We start from the raw sequence: 6,858 nt of genomic DNA on the forward strand, positions 1-6,858 counted from the left end.
AGTGGGTGCATCGTCATTTTGGTGCAGGGTTGAATTTTATTTTTGTGGTCAGTTGGCTGTAAAACTGGGGCAAACGTATCCACACTGCCCCCTAGAGGTTATAAAGTCTAACTACAACTATACTCACCTTTTAGTGGGGCGGCCTCCATCTCTCTCCCACCTACACCGACGCGCCCCCTTCCCCACACACACACCCTGGGTAACACACTGCCTTAACCCCTGTCGAATCTCAGACCCAAGTAAGATTTTCATCTAGTGCAAAATTAAATCATTGAAAAGGTTTCATGTCCTATCTTACCAATGTTAAAATCAGACTCATGAACCAGAGAGGTAGTAGGGGGGTTAAGGTGATTTTTTTGTCTGGCGTTTGGGCCATACCTAGAGGTGCTCAGGGCTTACTCCTGTCTCTGTGCTCAGGGATGCCTGTTGGCTGGGCTCGGGGACCTTAAGGGGTGCCAGGAACGGAACCTGGGTGCCATGTGCAAGGCAAGTATGCTACCTGCAGTACTGTCTCTTGAGTCTCCTAAGGTAGGTCCCTTGTAGGCAGTTGACTCTGGTTTCAGTACGGCATATGGTCTCCTGAACCCTGCCATAAGTGATCCCTGAGCACAGCGGGGTGTCTACGCTCACCCCCCAGAAAAAGGTATCAGCAGAATTGGGTATTTTAATTGGAAGATAGCTCCAAGAGCTGGAGTGCACGAACACAGAGGTCCTGTTTCAATCCCAGCACCACAAGGTTCCTGGGCCCCACAAGATTACACCCAAGCAGCATGCTGGGTCAGGTCCTCCAGTCCCAAAGCACCACCCCACCCAAACACACAAACACGCACACACATACACACTCATATGGATTAGGCTCAGCAGAGAAGAAGGGATCTAATTTGTTTTGTTATGAGAACTCAAGCTCTCAGCTCTGAGTTCAACTGGGTAGGGCCCCAAACAAAACAAAATGACTTCTGTATGACACATTCAGAACACGTATCCCTTATATAATTGACATCATGTGTGCCAATTCCAAAGCATGTCTGCTTTACGTAACTGAAATTTATTTTGGGGGTTTGTCAGGGATCTACTGCAAGTATACACTTTATTACTTAGCCACATCTGGCCCCTATAATTGATCCTTTTGGAGCCAGAAAGATAGCAGGTAGGGCCTTGCATGCAGCTAACTTGGGTTTGATCCCTGTCACCCCAATATTGTTCCAAGTCTGACAGAAATAATCCCGAATGCAGACTAAGAACTAAGCCCTGAGCACAGCCAAGTGTGGTTCCCCCACCAAATCAAAGAACAACAAAATGGGTCCTTTTTATGGATGGGAATGGTTGTGTTTGGTGTTGGGTACACTGGCAGTACTTGGTGGCGACTCCTGGTTCAGGGGACCATGGGTACCAAAGATCAAATTATGTTGGCCATATGCAAGGTAAGTACTGTAGTCCTTTACTACCATTCTGACCCTTGAGGTTACACCCAGGAGTGCTCTGGGGCTACTTCTGTTGGTGCTCAAAGAATTTTGTGGTACTGGGAGTCGAAACATCCTCAAAGTATACAGCCCTTCGTGCTATCACCTAACTTACAAATTGATTTTTGAACCTTTTTTTGGGGGAGGGGTCATACCTGGTGATGCTCAAGGGTTGCTCCTGGCTCTGTGCTCAGGAATCACCCCTGGTGACTCGGGGAACCATCTATGATGCTGAGGATTAAACCGGCGTTGGTTGTACAATGTCAGCTGTGTGTTTACCTTACTTGCTGTACTAGCATTCTGGCTCCCTAATTTTCATCATTTGTCAGAAGAAATGGATGCAGTTAGGGATGAAACATATGGCTCCAAAGTATAAGGCCCTGGGGCTAGAGTGATAGCACAGCGAGTAGGGTGTTTGCCATGCACGCGGCGGACCCAGGTTCGATTCCCAGCATCCCATATGGTCCCCTGAGCACCGCAGGAGTAATTCCTGAGTGCAAAGCCAGGAGTAACCCCTGAGCATCGCCAGATGTGACCCAAAAACAAAAAACAAACACACAAACAAAAAAACCAAACAAACAAAACCCAAAGTATAAGGCCCTGGTTTGATTCGTAGCACCATCTCCTCTTCCCCACTCCTAAAGAGACAGAAGTTATTTGATCAAGGTCACAGGCAGTGAGCATGGAAGAGCGGGAATCTGAGGTCTGTGTGATACTTACTACCCTTCCTGTTCTTCAGAGTCTCTAATTTTATTTGAGGGAAGGTTTTTCCTGACAGTAATCAGCTCGGTTGTGGCCATGAGAGTCCGTTCAATGCTTGAGGGTGATGATGCAGTGTGAGGTGCCATCAGAACCATTCTCAGAGGCAGTGCTTGTAGGACATCAGTTAATACTACCTGACAGTAACTGGGGTGCTATACAGGTGCTGGGAACAACTTGGGCCTGATCTCTACTATCTAAGCTATCTCCCTGGTTCTTTAGTAATCTTATTTTTTTGGGGGGCGGGGGGACTGTGTGTTGAGCATACACATTGGTGCTCAGGGGACCTTATGTGGTACTGGGATTCAAACCAGGGTTACAGCTGCCACAGCATTATTCAGGTTAAGTGCCTCATCTCCTGTATTGTTCCTCTGGCCCTGATACATTTTGTTTTAAAGGGTTTTACTGGAGGGGCTGGAGAGATAGCACAGTGGGTAGGGCGTTTGCCTTGCACGTAGCCGACCCAGGTTCGATATTTGGTAACTGCTTATTTACTTATTTGGGGGGTGACGCTGGTCACACCCTGGTGCTGCTCTGGGCTTACTCCTGGCTCTGTGCTCAGGATCACTCTTGGTAGTTCTCAGGAGGATCCTATGCAGTGGAAAGATTGAACCAGGGTTCAGGGATTCAATTTTATATAAGGCAAATGTCTTAAGTGGGTTTTTTTGTTTTTTTTTTTTTTTTAGTTTTTGGGTCACACTCAGCTATGCTGAGTGTTACTCCTGGTGGTGTCTGGGGACCATATGGGATGCAAAAACCTTACCCTCTGAACTATCGCTTCATTCCTTGGTCGTCGATTGCCTCGAGCAGGCCCCAGTAACGTCTCTTTCATCCTAGCCCTAAGATTATATTCAAGGCTATTTAGGAGAGAGACCCATCATTGTTACTGGTATTTGGCATATTTGGTGCGCCACGGGGAGTTTGCCAGACTCTGCCCTGTGGGCAGGCTATATGTGATAGCCTGCAAGTTTGTCCAGAGTAGGAATGAGATAATAAGATATCATAAAAAGATGTCCTGATAAGAGGTCGCGCGGCTGCTAATGCGGCCGCGCGGTTCCGAGAGCTGGATTTTATAGTCTCTGAGTCTTGGCCATTGATGGGATTACACGGCGCCAGGGGGCCAGGTGGTGGGTGTGACCCCCGCCTACTGGAATTTGGAGGATCTGGGTGGAGGATGCTCGACTCCAATTCGAGTAGGCTTGGAGATCTCGGCCTCGGAACCCGCGTGGCTTTGTCCCTCTGCCAGTACCTTCATGTGTGCGGAGAGTGGTCTCAGCATGGTGGTGGCTGGTCCTGGAGGTCTTCGGCTGCCGTAGCCCTGGTCGGGGCGGGGAGGAAAGCTCAACCCGCTCCCCTCCAAGGGACTCCGGGAAGGAACACCCAGGCGCGGGGGCAGAAGACTGCACTGTTCTCGTCCGGGATCTGGATTTTAGAGTCTCTGAGTCTTGGCCGCTGATGGGATTACACGGCGCCAGGGGGCCAGGTGGTGGGTGTGACCCCCGCCTACTGGAATTTGGAGGATCTGGGTGGAAGATGCTCGACTCCAATTCGAGTAGGCTTGGAGGTCTCGGCCCCGGAACCCGCGTGGCTTTGTCCCTCTGCCAGTACCTTCATGTGTGCGGAGAGTGGTCTCAGCATGGTGGTGGCTGGTCCTGGAGGTCTTCGGCTGCCGGAGCCCTGGTCGGGGCGGGGAGGAAAGCTCAACCCGCTCCCCTCCAAGGGACCCCAGCGAGGAACAGCCAGGCGCAGGGGCAGGAGACTGACTGCACTGGTCTCGTCCGGGAGCTGGATTTTATAATTCCTTGGTAATTTTTTTTTTACCCTGCAGTACTCAAGTGTTACTCCTGGCTCTGCACTCAGCAATCACTCCTGGCGGTGGTCAGGTGACTTATGTGTGGCGCTGGAGATTGAACCTGGGTCCTGGGTGAGCTGTGTGTAAAAGTGCCTGATCCACTGTACTTTCCCTGGCCCCTTACTCATTTTTTTAAAACCTTCTTTTGGAGGGCTGGAGCAATAACACAGTGGGTAGGGCATTTGCCTTGTACACAGCCGACTGGGTTTGATCCCCCAGCATCCCATATGGTCCCCCGAGCACCGCCAGGAGTAACTCCTGAGCATCGCCAGGTGTGACCCCAAAAGCAAAAAAACAAAACAAAACAAAACCTTCTTTTGCATGGTACCCTGATTCCTGATACATAAAAGTAACGGATCCTTCTCTCTTGAAAATGTACATAAACTTTTTTGGTTTTTGGGCCACACGCAGGAGTGCTCAGGGGTTGTGGGGTTGCTTCAGGTTCTGCACTCAAAAATTACTCCTGGCAATGCTTAGGGATGTATGGGATATTGGGGATCAAACCTGGGTTGGCAACGTGCAAGGCAAGTACTTTATCTGCTGTACTAACCATTAAGACAATCCAAATGAAAATGCACATAACTTTTGCATAATTCAAAGGGTTTGTAAGTTACACTTCTTCCTCCAATGCCATTAATTATTAAACTGGCCCAGAGGTCCCGACACCTTCCACTGCCCACTGCAGATAAATTAACTATTCAAGAAAAGGTGAAAGGGAATAGGGAGGTACCAGGGATGCTAGAGAGGTTATGTTTCTGAATCAATAAAACACTGTGTGCTTGATTGGGTTGGAGCGATAGCACAGAGGGTAGGGCGTTTGCCTTACATGCGGCCGACCCGGGTTCAATTCCCAGCGTCCCATATGGATCCCCAAGCACTGCCAGTAGTGATTCCTGAGTGCAGAACCAGGAGTAACCCCTGAGCATCAGTTGGTGTGACACCCCCCCCCAAAAAAAAACTCGAACATTGTGTGCTCTGTTTCCCAATTTCTGGTATCAGAAAGATAAACAACGACGATAAAAAAGCAACACTCCAATACAATTTTTTTTCTCCATTTTTACTTACATTAAATACATCGGTAAATCAGCAGTCGCATTCTGTTACCACGATTGTTATGTTGGGAGAGGAAGAAAGAGGGAAAGGCAAATGCTCTCTCAGAAGCAAAAAGAAAACAAAGGGGGGGGGAGAAAAAAGGACACCACTCCCAAAAATCTGATCAGAAGAAAAGAAGAGCCGAGAAATGAAAACCAAGATCCCAAAGATCCCAAGCCCAACAAAGCTCAAAGGAAAGCAGAAGAGTTTGTAAGAAGCAGGAGGAAGGCAGCAGATGGGCCCAGAGCTAAGGCCGATCCTGTCGATGGGGGCCTGGGAGGGGAGACCCCTGGAGAAACGGCGTCCCAACTCCAAGACAATGAGGCATCTTCACTCCTGCTAAGTGGGGAAAGATGCAGAGAAAGAACTTTCTTTTGAAGAGACTAAAGAGTCATCCGAGCTCTTCCACTTCGAAGGATGCACTGGGTGCTTTGGGGGTCTCGGGGAGACTGGAAAGGAAGGAGGCGTGGTGGGGGCGGAGTTTGTATGTTTTAGGGCCACAGGAACTAAGGCTGCCCCTGGGAAGGATGGGAATTGAGGCCTAAGTGGAAAAACCTGAGCTGGGTCCTTCAGAATCTCAGCTTCATGAATTTCTCAGCTGCTCTGGGACAGAAGGCAGTCTGAAAGCCAAAAGGGCAGGAAGGTTCCTATCCTAGGTCACTGTAGCCTTTCCGAGCGTATCTCCCAAATTTTCCCAAAACTCTGGGCTGGAACAATGAGCTCAGAGTTCTCTCTTGCCTTGATGGCTTCCTACAGACATCCTAAAACATCTGACGAGGGCTGTGAACAGAGGTTGGATTTAGAAAGAACCATCACGGAATCCTCTGGTGATATGAGAAAGCTGTGAGGGACTTTCAGTGCTAATTAGTCCCTGTCCATAGGAACAGGTGATGTGAAGGGCAACAAGCCAGCCTCTTGTGGTGCCAGCCCCTCGTGGTATCTGGATTAAGCCACTGTTGCATGGGGGTGGAGGTGGGGGGTGGGCAGGAACAGGGTTAAGGATGGAGGCACTAAACTGAAGGTACCAATGGAGAAGAGAAGAAACAGGGCCTGATGGGAGGAGGAAGACAGAACAGTCTAAGATGGGAAATCACGATCATACCTATTTACAGGGAAATAGAAAAGACATGACAATGGGTGGATCGAATTGAATGTGAACCCTGGGAAAGAACAGAGAACGCGTCCCCGTTGCCTGACTCCTCTTCACTCCCCTACCTTGGCCTAAGCAATCCTGAGAACACTCTCCAGAAGCTCAGTTAATTTCCCAGGAAAGAAAAACCTACACCCAAGAGCCAGGTTGGCAGGAACAGATTAAGAATCAGAGCTGGAAGAAACTAGCAGTGGAGACCGGGCTTGGGCAGCTGCCACCGGTACTATACTCTACAGCCTCTCCCCAAACCTCATACACACCTTGGATTCTATTTCATTAAAAAGGGAAGAGGTCAGGTAAGTCAATCAGAACCCCATGAAACAAGTATCCCAACGAAACTCATCAATTAAAGTGCAAACTGCAGGGGGAGATAGTGGCTGGGGCCGAGGCCATCGCAGGGCCAGAGAGAAAAGAACAAATGCATATGTATAAATCAGAGGACGGGCATCAAAATCTGGACCCTCCTCCAATTAGATCACAGCAGAGCCAAAGATGCAGGCAACAGTGAAGATTCTTTGGAGGACTCTGGGGTCCAGAGTCTCCCC

Source organism: Sorex fumeus, unplaced genomic scaffold (genome assembly GCF_029834395.1).
Source record: "Sorex fumeus unplaced genomic scaffold, SorFum_2.1 ptg000042l, whole genome shotgun sequence".
Classification (NCBI taxonomy): Eukaryota; Metazoa; Chordata; class Mammalia; order Eulipotyphla; family Soricidae; genus Sorex; species Sorex fumeus.